Here is a 14,587-nt window from a genome sequence, read left to right as displayed (position 1 = left end):
TACCCATAGAACATATCCCTGAATTACACAAGACATTCCTGTGGATTTTTGGCTATTCAGCATAAGGCAGCTAAAAAGTGCATGTCCTTGGGCTCTTGGTACTTGGAATTTGAGAAGCTTTAAGACAACACGTGAAAATTAGCAAAAGTCATTTGTCTTGTTTCAGTAAAACACCCATAGGTTGACAGACCCAAGTGAAAGACAGCACTTCAACAAAATCAAAATATATTTAACCTTAAATCTTAGTAGTTCTAACTAATAAGAATTATGGAAGAAAAAGTAGAAGCAAGAGAGGGGAAAATAATAGCAATAACAGTAATGATAACATATAACAATAATGTTGCTATTAATGCCACTAGCATTTATTGAATCCTTTCTCTTTGCAAGACACTGTGCCAAGTTCATCATATACATTTAATAAGCAATATGAGATAGGTGCTATTACCACCTGTTTTTTACAGCTGCAGAAACGGGTTTGAAGATATGAAATGGCAGAGCTAGGCTTAAACCAGGTTCACTTAATAGCTTATGACCCACTGTATTTTACTTTTTGTGTGTGTCATCCTCCCAGCCTATCTCCCCTTCCACACTCACACACACACACACCATTTTATGCCCGTTGGATCGATAAATATAAATAGATATAACTATACCAAGTGTTAATAAGGATGTAGAGCAATGAGAACTCTTTTACACACTACTACTAGTATAAACTGGAGCAACCACTTTGGAAAGCAATTTGGCACTATTTCATCTGGAACACTATTCCTAGGAATATATTGTCAACAACACTATTCTTAGGAATACATTGTCCCCAAATTCTTACACCAAAACTGTTGTTCATAATAGCAAAAAAACAACCAACCAACCCAAAATGGGTTCACATTATTAGCAAGCAAAGAAGAGTGCTGACTTTGAACCTGACTCCTAAATTTATCTTTCTAGACCTGCACAAATACAGTACCACTAGCCACATGTGGCTATTGAGCACTTGAAATGTGGCTGGTCCAAATTGAGATGTTAGAACATGTAATGTTGATTATACAATAAAATGATGATAGATATATTGAGCTAAATAAAAAAATACATTATTAAATTAATGTGTTCTTTCTTTTTATGTTTTATTTATGTGGCTACTAGAAAATTTTAAATTACATATGGGCTTTGAATTTGTGGTTCAAAGTACATTTCTATTGGATCCAATCTCTCTTGAGGGCCACAATTATTTTGATGCTCTGTCTGCAGGTCACATATCCCAAATAGAATTCAACATCCCTGAGCATCTCAAATATATCTAACTAGATACCCACAATTCCAACAATGGCACCTTCATTCTTACAAAGTCACTCTTCTTCAAAATTTCAGAGTCATCCTTGAATGCTTCTGTTGTCTCATCCTCTGAACTGTCTTTTGGTCTTGTTGAGATCCCTCTCTCATCCGAATTACAGGCATACCTTGGAGATACTGCAGGTTTGGTTCTAGACCACCTCAAGAAAGAGAGTATTATAATACAGCAAGACATATGAATATTTTGGTTTTCCAATGCATATAAAAGTTCTGTTTACACCTTACTGTAGTCTGTTCGGTATGTAATAACATTGTCTTAAAAATCAATGTACCTACCTTAATTAAAAAAATACTTTATTACTAAAAAATGCTAACCATCATCTGAGCCTTCAGTGAGTTTAATCTTTTTGCTGATCAAGGGTCTTGACCCAATGTTGATTGGCTGCTGATGAATCAGGGTACTGGTTGCTGAAGGTTGGGGTGGCTATGGCAATTTCTTAAAATAAGAAAGAGTGATGTTTGCCACATTCACTGACTCTTCCTTTCATGAAAGATTCTCTGTAGAATGCAATGATGTTTGATAGCCTTTTACCCACAGTAGCATTTCTTCCAAAATTGAAGTCTATCCTATCAAACCCTGCTTCTGCTTTATCAACTAAGTTTATATAATGTTCTAAATCATTTGTTGTCATTTCAACAATGTTCACAGCATCTTCAACAGGAATAGATTCCATCTCAAGAAACGCTTTTTATGCTCATCCATAAGCAACTCCTCATTCAAGTTTTATCATGAGATTTGCAGCAATTCAGTCACATCTTCAGGTTCTACTTCCAATTCTAGTTCTCTAGCCCTTTCCATCACATCTGCAGTCACTTCCTCCACTGAAGTCTTGAATACCTCAAAGTTATCCATGAGGGTTGGAATCAACTTCTTCCAAACTCCTGTGAATGTTGATATTTTGATCTCCTCGCATGAATCATGAATGTTCTTAATGGCATCTACAATAGTGAATCCTTTTCAGAAGGTTTCAATTGACTTTTCCCAGAACCATCAAAGGAATTAAAATCTATGACAGCTATAGCCTTACAAAATACATATCTTCAATAAGACTTGAAAGTCAAAATGACTCCTTGATCATTGGGATGCAGAATGAATGTTGTGTTAGAAGGCAAGGAAACATTAATCTCATTGTAAATCTCCATCAGAGCTCTGGAGTGACCAGGTACATTGTCAATGAGCAGTCGTATTTTGAAAGGAGTCTTTTTTTTCTGAGCAGTAGGTCTCAATATTGGGCTTAAAATATTCAGGAAACCATGTTGTAAACAGATGTACTGTCATCCAGGCATTGTTTTTCCATTTACAGAGCACAGGCAGAGTAGATTTAGCATCATTCTTAAGGGTCCTAAGATTTTTGGATTAGTAAATAAGCATTGGCTTCAACTTGAAGTCACCAACTGCATTAGCCCTTAATAAGAGATCAGCCTGTTCTTTTGAAGCTTTGAAGCCAGCCATTGACTTCTTCTCTCTAGACATGAAAGTCCTAGATGGCGTCTTCTTCCAATAGAAGGCTGTTCTGTCTAGACTGACAATCTATTCTTTAGTGTAGATCAATCATCTTAGCTAGATCTTCTATATAACTGGCTGTAGCTTCTATGTCAGCACTTACTGCTTCAGCTTGCACTTTCATGTTATAGAGATGGCTTCTTTCCTTAAACCTCATGAACCAACTTCTGATAGATTAAGACTTTCTTCTGCAGCTTCCTCACATCTCTCAGCCTTCTTAGAATTGAAGAGAGTTAGGGCCTTGCTCTGGATTTGGCTTTGGCTTAAGGAACTATTTGGGCTGGTTGGATCTTCTGTTCTTCCTCTCAGCAATAAGGCTGTTTTGCTTCCTTATTTTATGTGTTCATTGGAGTAGCACTTTTAATTTCCTTCAAGAATGTTTCCTTTGCATTCACAACTTGACTAACTGGTGCAAGAGGCCTAGCTTTTGGCCTCTCCCAGCTTTTGACATCCCTTCCTCACTACGCTTAATCATTTCTAGCTTTCAATTTAAAGTGAGAGACATATGACTCTTCCTTTCACTTGAACACTTAGAGGTCACTGAAAGGTTATTAATTGGTCTAATTTCAATATTGTTGGGTCTCAGAGAATAGAGAGCTCAAGGAGAGGGAGAGAGATAGGGAATAGCCAGTCGGTAGAGCAGTCAGGACACACACAACATTTGTGGATTAAGCTCACCATCTTATATATTACAAAAGTAACAGCAAAGACCGTTGATCACATACTACCATACAGATATAATAATAATGAAAAAAAATTGAAATATTGCCAGAATTACCAAAATGTGACACGGAGACATGAAGTGAGCATGTGCTATTGGAAAAAATGGTGCCAATAGACTTCTCAATGCAGGGTTGCCACAAACCTCCAACTTGTAAAAAAAAGTATTATCTTCTGATTCTGTCTCATAATCCTGAAAAATGAACACTGCCTCCCATTGGGGTAGGCAAAACAATGGCCTGTCAAAGATGTCTGTGTCGTAATTCCTGGAACCTGTCAACTTGTTACCTTGCATGGCAAAAAGGACTTTGCAGATGTGATTAGGAATTTTGATATGGGGAGATAATACTGGATTATCTAGATGGGTTCAATATAATCACATAAGTTCTTAAAATCTGAGAAATTTTCTCAGCTGTGTGCAGAGGGAGATATTACTACAGATGAAGAGTCAGAGAGATGCAAAGTTGCTGGCATAGAAGAGAGAAAAAGAAAGTCACAAACCAAGTAATGTGTGCAACCTCTGGAAGATGGAAAAGAGAAAGAAACAGATCCTCCCCTAGAGCCTCCAGAAAGAAATGCAGCCTTCATTTAATCCAGTGAGACCCATGATGACTTTTAATTTACACAATTGTAAGAGAATAGATTGGCATTGTTTTAAGCATCCAAATTTGGAGTAATTTGTTAGAGGAGCAGTAGAAAAATAACACACTCACATAGTGAGTGCCTAACAAATGTGAAAGAGGAATGGGAACGAATGTGCCTGAAAACAATTTCTTCTCTCTCACAGATAAAACATCCTAGCAGACTTGTTTACATTGTTCATTTGCTTAGAAAACCTTTCTTGGAATATAAATAAAATACAAGTAAACATCATCCTCACTCCTGTCTAAATTTTCTCAATTTCTAAATGTGCAACATATAAAAATGAATGTCTTTTACTCTAGTGGCATCAGTTAGATTTCAATGTGCTTGACCAAAAGGTGCAAAATTCATATTTTCAATTAAATTGCCTTGAAAGAAACACATCTGCCAATTAACTCATTTTTTCCTCTTTCTATAAATATTGAAAAAGTTTTGTCTCTCTCTTCATCGAATAAATACATTTGACCACTAACTATATTCTAGGAAGTGTTCGGGGCCTGGTCTAGAATGATCTAAAAACTCACTTAAATTACATTTTCACTTTTTCATAAAATAAGTGTTGCATTTCCCAAATTTTTATAATTAGGAATTTTTTTTTAAATTACTTATTAAAATGGGATTTCAGTCACGTTACAAAGACCTCCTTAATTATTTTTAAATTAATTATATTGAGAGGCTAATATAGGTTTCACATGCCTTACATTGGTAAGTACAGTGTAATTTTCCATAATTTATGATTAGCAATGCGGTAACTATGAAATTAAGAAACCAAGCCCTCTAAGCAGTAGCTGGCAGTAGAGGAGACACACTCTAGTTTTTCCCAGAAATCATGAGATATGCAAGAATGGAGATAACTGAAATTAGAAGCAGTGAGTATGATATTCCCATTTCCTAATGGGGGTAAGGCTGGAGGTAGAGAACCAAATTCCTAGTCTAATTTTGAACATAAATGCAAAGCAGCCTGCATTTGTTGACTCCCCTATATTTAAGGAATTAAACAGTGCTTACAATTTTTCTATGTGTTTGCAAATATTCTTTTAGACTCTACAGATTTGGAAGAAAACTATGGCATGCTCATGTAGATTTACTGTAGAATTAATTAATCCTAGTTGTCCAATTCTACTCCTTTTACAGCAGAGAAGGGACAAATAAAAAGCACAACTCATAGCCAGCAAAGGTTTACCAGGAAAAGAGGCTATTTTTTTAGCAAACATACATATTCCTTGCAGGATTGTTCCTCCTGAACAATGTCATATAATGATCCGGGCAAGGGAGTGGTGAAACCAAATCTGGCTGAACAGAGCAGCAGCTCTTCTGCCAGCATCTTCCCCAGGCTCCATGACTCTCCCAGTCCCTCCTGCCTCTCTCCTGGTTATCAGCAAGAATAGAGAGCTCTTTCTGTACCCACTGATAACCAGGAACACAACTACACCAGTGACTCCTAAAAACTCCATCCCTGGCTAGTATTGAGCTCAGTTATCCCGCGCCATTCTTTTAGGAAGCAGGTGATTTGTCTCTTGAATGTGATAACGTTCTACTAAATGTGAAAAGAGCTAACCAGGGAGACTGTTAATATTCTGTATTTGGATTTTATTGCAGCAGGATTTATACTAACACATTTAAAAATCTTCGGTACTTCACTTCTAGGCTCAAAGTGCCTTGGGTTATATGCCACAAATGTCAGTGGAAGATGACAAATGAGTAAACCCAGGAAAATTAATTTGTAGGGAGAGGGAATGAAATTGGTTAGCTGTTCTTTGGCTCCATTTTGTGGTTTGAAGGCATTTCCAGGTTATTCATAATATAAGCATTTAAGAGAACTTTCTTCACAAGTCAATTTTTATCTATGTTGTTTTGTTTTCCATTATTCTCTGTGGTTAGGCTAGGGTAGAATAACCTGTTCTACTGGAAACTCCCCCAATAGTTTAATAAATGTATTACATTATAATACACTAAAACCAGTCTGGGCCCTTTAAACTACTTAATTACATAATTTGAAGGATTTCCTGGGAAGAAGCGTCACTGTAGATTTGTAACACATAAGTAGTCTTTCCAGTCTGGTTACAACTCTATTCCCAGGTTGCCAAATTCTCAGCATCTCACACTCCACCATTTCAGCAGCTTTGCCTACCTTATCTAATCTGGAAAATTTGCAAATAAACAGCTCATAAACATTTTTTTTAAAAAAAGAATTTTACCTTTACTATTATTTAATTATATATATTATTTTATATATATAGTATATTTATATATATTTATATAATATGCATTTATGTATATTTATATAATACATATTTATACATATATTATATTTATATAGAATGACAATGGACTAGGAATCAGAAGAACTAAATTCTACTGCTGGCTCTGCCACCATTTATGACCTTAGGCAAGTCATTTACCTTCTGGGCTTTATTAAATTCACTAGTAAACAATGGGGTTGGGCTGGATGGCCTGTAAATCTAATTCTACAGTGAAATTTTTCTCATTTCTGGGACAAAGCTGGAAAATGAATAAGGATTGAATTTGGAACAGAAAAGAAATCTAATGGTAAAAAGAATGGAATTAAAGGCAAAATTCCTTTTAAGGAAAGCCATAAATGTGTCTTTTGGTTAGGGATGAATGGAGTGGAGAGGGAAATTACAAAGTTAGTGAACAGTATAAGAGGACAAGGGACTAGATTCATGAGGCTTTGGAGGGTGGGTTTTTGCGGGAGGGTGGGGGGAGAAATGGGGAGGGAATAGAAACAACAGTCTTTAGACCAACACACTAACCAAGAGTTAAAGACTTTCCAAAAATCTGCTTCAGCTCTATTTCTAGTTTCAAGACCAGTTACCTAACTTGGATCTTAATTTCTCCATTCTCTTAAATATGATTAATAACTGCTTAATATGTATCTTCTCATCTAAGAGTGCAGTTGCAAAAAAAAAAAAAAAAAAAAAAACACAAAACTTAAAACAATATAGGAATAATTACCACCTTCCATGTACATAGCAGGCCTCCTCCCAAACCCCAGGCACTATTGCACTATTCCAAAACATAATGCTTTGGCATGAGAAACAGGAGAACAACCAGAGTTTTGGGAAATATAACAAAGAAATAAATTTATTGTCTGTATTTCTACTTTTCTTAAATTGTTACCTAATAGTAAAAGTAATTTAAAAAAAAAAAAACCCTCAAATTTGCACTATAAAAATGTTTGGTTACTGTAAATGCAGAATCATTATCTAGTCACTACAAAGTGAAGCTTAAAATTGCAAGGAAGCCCACAGCCTTCCAGCACATTATTTGCTCCTTGAGAAGCTCCCACTCGATTAGTATGAATTGTAAATTCTCTGTGATTTGGCTCTGTATAGCTTAGTATATAAACGTTTCTTTTTGTTAGACCAGCCACAGAACATCAGTAACTAAGTAAATGTTCAAATTCTTACTGAAAGGGAGAGGACAAAGTCTACTCTATGAAAGTATCCATCCCTTGGATTATAGATGATAGATTAGCCTTGAAATACACTTTAGGAGAAGTATCTTCATTATATTTCAAACCCTTTTTCTCGGTGTCAATACAAATAGACATGTATAGAATACATGACTGTCAAGATTTAAGGATCACTTATTCCTGAAAATATTTAGATATAAAACGGTTTTTTTTCCCTCCCCCAAAACAGTTTCATTTAAAACCTAAATTCGCAATCCCACTTATCATTCACCCAGGGAGCCATAGCACCAGCGACAGTTAAAAGCAGCTAAATTAGCAAGAAAAGAATCAGATATGGAGTAAGCTTTGTGTGCAGGGACATTCACCTCAATATAAAAGTAGAGAATTAGAAAACCTAAATAGCCAACAATAGGACACTGCTTAAATTAGGGAGGATCCACTGATATGCATAATAGATATGCAATTCCAATGCTACAATTTAAAATCATGTTTTTAAAGAATATTTAATTACCTGAAGAAATGCTCAGGATGATAAAAGTGAAAACATGTTTATTACATAGTATAATCTAATTTTAAAAACCAAGTCTCTCTCTATATATACATATACAGAAAAAATATTACAAGCAATTATCTCTGGGTAGGATTTAGAGTGATTTTTGAGTTCCCTTTACGTTCTCTTTATTTTCCAAATTCTCTACAATAAACATGTTAATTTTCACTCAGAAAAACATTTCAAATTTAGAGTAATTGGAATATTAGCTATAAACTATAACCTGTTAAATAATTTATTGGATAAAATGTTAGTGTCACAATTCACCCTAGAGCCATAAATGGGTCATTTGAACTTGAGTTCTTGGGTAGTTAATGTTTATGTGTAAGTTAACAACAAATAGGTAAACAGTCTGACACTCTTAAATCAATTTAAAAACAAATTTAATTAACAAAAACATAATGGCCAAATAAAGGGAATGTGATGTTTGTTGGTAAATTCCTGGCCCCTGTGATTGACAGACCAAAAAAAAAAAAAAAAAAAAAAAAAAAAAAATCCCTACCTGTGCCACAGTCAGTACAGAATGTAGGCTAATGATTACAGTTCTAACCTGCTATAATAAATTCTTATTTAACTTTGTAGAATGTCAAAATGACATGCTCTTTTGGATCTGTGCTGTGGGAGGATTTACCTCCTAGGACTTTACCAAATAGATATCTTAGACTTGGGATGAATACTGAGTGAATCTGGACATATTGGGGTCTCTTTGAATTCATGGTCTCCAACCTTATCTTGTTCTCTAGTCAGCTCTCTCTCCCATTCTCCACAGAAGGGATTTCACATAGTCTCCACTCTCCTAATCCACCTCAGGAAGGAAGAAGAGGCTGTTTAAGGAGAACCACTCACCTTCTTAGCACAAACTTCAGCCTCTGCAGTCACCCATTCCTCCTTTCCTTTTGTTTGAATGGAAGTGGTAACCCATTTCCTGTGTATGGCCTACACTCTCTCTGTGCCCTGGATCCTATTCATCGTGAAATTTAGGAACCTGATGTGCCAGTTTAGAAACATTATGTCCCCCAGAAAAAGCCATGTTCTTTAATGCATTCTTGTAGGGGCCAATGTATTAGTGATGATTAAATATGAATCTTTGATTAGGCTGTTTCCATGGAGATGTGACCCACCCAACTGTGGGTAACACCTTTGATTAGATTATTTCCATGGAGGTGTGGCCCTGCCTATTCAGCATGGGTCTTGATTAGTTTACTGGAGCCCTATAAAAGCTCACAAACAGAAGGACCTCAGAGCAGCTGAAGCTTAGAAACATTTTGGAGAATGCCATTTTGAAACGCAACCTCAGAACACGAAGACACAGCCACGTGCCCTCTCAGCTAACAGAGGTTTTCCAGATGTCATCAGTGTTCTTCAGTGAAGGTAGCCTACTGTGGATGCCTTTGTTTGGACATTTGCATGGCCATAAGACTGTAACTTTGTAACCAAATAATCCCATTTTATAAAAGCCAATCCATTTCCTGTATTTTGCATAATGGTAGCATTAGCAAACTGGAATACCTGATTTTCTCAATTATTCTCTCCTTCTTTCATCTTTAACTTCTCTCTCTTTTGGCTCTTTCCCATTATTATTTTAGTGTGTTTAAATTTCTCCCATTTTAAAAAACTAAAACCATCCATGGAATTCTCACCCCACCCCAGATACTGCCCTATGCATTTCCCCTACTCTTTTTCAAAAGAGTTGTCATTTATTCCTCAACCCACAACAGCATGGCCTCAGCACCAACAAATCCTCAGAAAGGGCTGTTCCCCAGGCCACCAACAAGGTCGCTAAATCCACTGGACATTTATCAGTCCTTACTTCACTTGACTTCTCTGTAACATCAGACCTAGTTGACTGTAGCTCTTTCCTCAAACACGCTTCCCTAATACTTGGATCTGATGTTCTTACTAGCTTTCTGGCTACCTCTCTGGATGCTGCTTTGCAGCCTCCTGTATGGGCTCCTGTTTCTCTATCCATCCCCCAAAATGCTAGTATTGCTCAAAGTTCTATCTTTGAGCCCTGTAGGGAAGAATTCTCTTGGTCTCTTCCTAGATTTTGGTGGTTTGCCAGGACTCCTTGGTATTCCTTGGCTTGCATCTGCCTCCATTGTCACCTGGCTTTCCGTCCTGTGTCTGTCTGTCTCTGTGTCCAAATTTCCCTCTTTTTATAAGGACACCAATCATATTGGATTAGGGGCCACCTTAATCCAGTTTGGCCTCATCTTTCATCTCATCTTCAGGGACTCTACTTCCAATATGGTCACAATAACAGAATTGTGGTGGGGAGTAGCACTTGGATATATCTTTTAGGGGGGCACAGTTCAACTTATAACACTATGCAAATATATATATAATAATATATATAATATATATATATGTAATATAAAAATATATTAGGAGGTTAATTGGAGGCTTCATTGTTGATCAGATATGAGGAATATGGCAGATGGGGTGGAAGGGGGTGATATAGAAAGAAACAGAGAAATGAATAAAAAATGAATCAAGAATGACTCTTAGGTTTCTGTTTTTGGGAACTGCATGAACATTTACTCAGATAGGAAAGATTAGTGGAGAAGCAGCTTTGAGGAAGAAACAGTTTGGAACTTCAAAGGATGACCTCTTCCACCCCAATGGCTTCAAAAATCCTCCATGTGCTATAAGCTAGGCCTCTTCTCTGAGCTCCAGACTGGTCAGTTTAGCTGCCTATAAAACTGCTGCACTTAGATGTCTCACATTAGATTCAACAAGTTCCAAACTGTTTCTTCCTCAAAGCTGCTTCTCCACTAATCTTTCCTATCTGAGTAAATGTTCATGCAGTTCCCAAAAACAGAAACCTAAGAGTCATTCTTGATTCATTTTTTATTCATTTCTCTGTTTCTTTCTATATCACCCCCTTCCACCCCATCTGCCATATTCCTCATATCTGATCAACAATGAAGCCTCCAATTAACCTCCTAACATATTTTTAATCTATCACTTCCCTCCTGTCCACTCCTATTGACCCTAAAACCATGCAACCATCAATCTCTTGTCTGAACTACCACAATAGTCTATTACATAACTACCAGCCTCCGTTTCGGGCCAGTCCATGCTGCTTAGAAAGGATTCTCCTAAAATGCAAATCTGAGTGGATTATTTCACTTCGAAAAGTTCTTCAGTAGCTTCTCATTGCCCTGAGTATAAAGCCCAAACTCTCTAAATGGACCTTCAAGATTCAACATTACTTGGCCCCTGTTGAGATGTTCAGCCTAATATCTCACCATTTATCACCCTTACTTCAACCATATTGAACTTCTTTCAGTTCTTTGAAAGTGACAATTCTTTCTTGCTTCTGGACTTTCAGAAATGTAGACCCTAGGTCTTGTAACTCTCTTTCCCCTCTTTTGTACTTGACTAATTCCTATCTGTTTTTTTGTGTGGAATTGAAACATCAATTTTTCTGGTGTTTCCCCTGGCTAAAGTCTTTAAACTCAATCTTACTATGGACTCCCATAAATTTCTACTTCCTTTATCCCACCCATAATATTTTGTGTTACAGCTTGTTTTTAATTGTTAGTCTCTTCCAGTAGACAGAAACTGTTACAAGGGCAGGGAATATTTCTATATTTTTAGGTATATTGCTAGGGCACAGCCTAGAATATGATAGATAGTAGGCTAATAAATATTCTTGAATTAACAAATGAAAAAAGGGTATGGTGTATTCTACTGATTAAGCAGTAATAGATTCTGGAGTTTTTATCTAATGGACAAATCTACCAATATTCATCCCTGTTCCTGACTTTGGCCTCCCTCTCCCTCAATCCCCCCACCCCTCTTATTATAATTAGTCTGGACGACAGCTTCAATCTTGTTGTTAATGGACTTTAAGCACTTCTCCTTAGTATCCTTGATTTTAAGTAAAATGTTCTGGTGTTCGGATCTAGTTAACAGCAGTAATCCTATAAATCATCTTGAATCTATAAGACAGGGATAATTCCTACTGACTGTTTATTTAATAATATTTCTGAAAAAATAGAGGTCAGGGAAAAAGCAAAAGAAGATATTATGCATATCAACAGCATCTTTAATAAGGATGCATGCTATCAGACTTATTATACATAGAAAGTCAAGAGTCCTTTTATTGCTACAACAGTCTTACATATGATTCTAGGACTCCTTGCTAGTTGAATTCTTGCTTGCAAATCTGAGAACATATATAATAATAAATATTTAAAATGCCTCTCAGAGTCTAACAGATAATGCATCTATAAGAGTTTACTTCACTTGCAAAATTCTGTGCCAATGTTAGGCTTCTAGTCAGTACTGGCCTCAGGAACTTTCTAACAACATATGAGTTCCTTTTCTCTTTCCCAATAACAAACACACCCCCTTTGTGAAATTTACCAGCTTTCTTTATAGTTAACTCTTGTTCTATTGCCTGTAAATAGGTACTGAATTATTGTCATATCCACAGTTGGAAGGGACTTAAAGTGTCATACAATGGCATCACTTTTTCTTTTACATCAAGAAGAACATTTTGTGATTTCCTGATCATGTCAGGAAGCTCAGCTTCTGAAGCCTCAACCTTTCTAAAAAGAGCTGTGTTAATGGGGTTTAGCCTGTATCTTTGCTGTTTTGCTTTGTGAAGAGGAAATTCTGTGCTCACACATTGCTGATGACTCTTTCCTTTTGGGTACACAAAGTAGCAGCATTAGAGACAACCCACTCACCTTACCAGTTCACTGTAATAACAGATATAAGGATACATCAAAACTGTAGAATACTCATAGTTCCTGACTCATAGTAAGTACTATGTAAGTATTGGTTGTTGTTTTGTTATTATTGTTATTGATATGTTTAGTAAAATTTTAAAAGCATCAGAGATCCCCCACTTTCTCCTAGATATATGAGATCAATTAGGAAGAGTGTGGTTATGGCCTGCCACAGAATAAGAACTTGCTGGGTCCAAGAGTGGCACAGGTCCCTTTTATCCATTTTATCCATTAAGGTTTATGCAGCAGCATTGCAACACACTGTCACATTCACTTTTTTTTTTTCCACTCAATATGTGAGTGGCAGACAGAAACCATCAAATGTATGTGATATTTACATTACAAATCATAAACTTTATTTTCCAGATGCTCTTCTGAAGAATAGATCCTGCTTTTCTTTCTCAGGAAATCAGATTTTAAAACATCATTTAGATTATGGTTAGCCTTACAATTTTATACAAGGTTTGAAGGAAGTCTGAAAAAGATGTAGCTAACATTATATGTAACGCAGGAAAACTGGAAATTGTAACCTGTTCATTTTCTGTGTTTTCCCTCCTTAGGCTGTATTTGTCTCAACTGCTGATTTATCTGGATTACTATCATTTGATCTGACAGCAAAATAAATAATAGGAATCTGTGCCAGTTTGGATGTATTATGTCCCCCAAAATGCCATTATCTTTGATACAATTTTGTGGAGGCAGATGTATTAGTGTTGATTAGGCTGGAACCTATTGGATCAGTGTTTCCATGGGGATGTGACTCAATCAGCTGAGGGCAAGACCTCTGATTGGATAATTTCCATGGAGATGTTACCCCACCCATTCGGGGTGTGTCTAAATTAAATCACTGGAGCCATATAAAAAGCTGACAAACAGAAGGAACTTGGAGCAACTGTGAGTGACACTCTGCAGAGAAGCTGCAGCTGAGACAGACATTTTGAAGACGGCTGTTGGAAGCTGATGCAGACATTTTGGAGAATGCCATTTTGAAACACAATCTGGGAGCAAGCAGACACTAGCCATGTGCCTTCCCAGCTAACAGAGGTTTTCTGGATAACAAAGGTCATCCTTCAGTGAAGGTACTCTGTTGTTAATGCCTTACCTTGGCCATTTTATGGTCTTAAGACTATAAATTTGTAACCAAATAAACCCCCTTTATAAAAGCCAACCCATTTTCTGGTATTCTGCAAATGACAGCATTAGCAAACTGAACAGAACCAGAAAGAAGGAAAGTGAGGAAGAAGCCTATTTTTCCCATGACTTAAACGCCTAACTCCTCTGAAGATTATAGGCTCCAGTGAAAAGATAAATAGACCCTAACTCCTAAAGCCATTAGCTCCCTTCCCCTTAATGTGGAAGCTTGATGAAGCCAGTTTATACTGCACTACTTGTGCTATTAGGGCAGATCTGAGACAAGTAATTATAAAATTATTCCTATTATCTTAGAATAAATGCTTTTGGAGATTTGATTTTAAAGCCTATACTTGATGTAGGTATTTTCAAGGATGGTTCTGCAGGAATTGGTGAATAGATTCTATAGGGACTTGTTAAAATCCAGCTCCCCACTCCCCTTTAAACAGAACAGCTGCTTTTATTTGTTTCTCTAAGAACATTTCTTGAAAGTTTCTCCAGCTAAAACATATTAG

General features: G+C 36.5%; 1 protein-coding gene across 2 annotated transcripts in view; it reads right to left on the bottom strand.

Moving 5' to 3' along the window:
- Positions 1-14,587, bottom strand: part of PTGER3 (prostaglandin E receptor 3) — a 111,196-nt gene that overhangs the window by 76,621 nt on the left and 19,988 nt on the right. The gene's annotated exons all lie outside the window — the stretch shown is intronic.

The sequence above is a fragment of the Choloepus didactylus genome, chromosome 2 (genome assembly GCF_015220235.1).
Source record: "Choloepus didactylus isolate mChoDid1 chromosome 2, mChoDid1.pri, whole genome shotgun sequence".
NCBI lineage: Eukaryota > Metazoa > Chordata > Mammalia > Pilosa > Megalonychidae > Choloepus > Choloepus didactylus.
The sequence above is the reverse complement of the archived record's forward strand: the minus strand, read 5'-3'. Positions and strand labels throughout refer to the sequence as shown.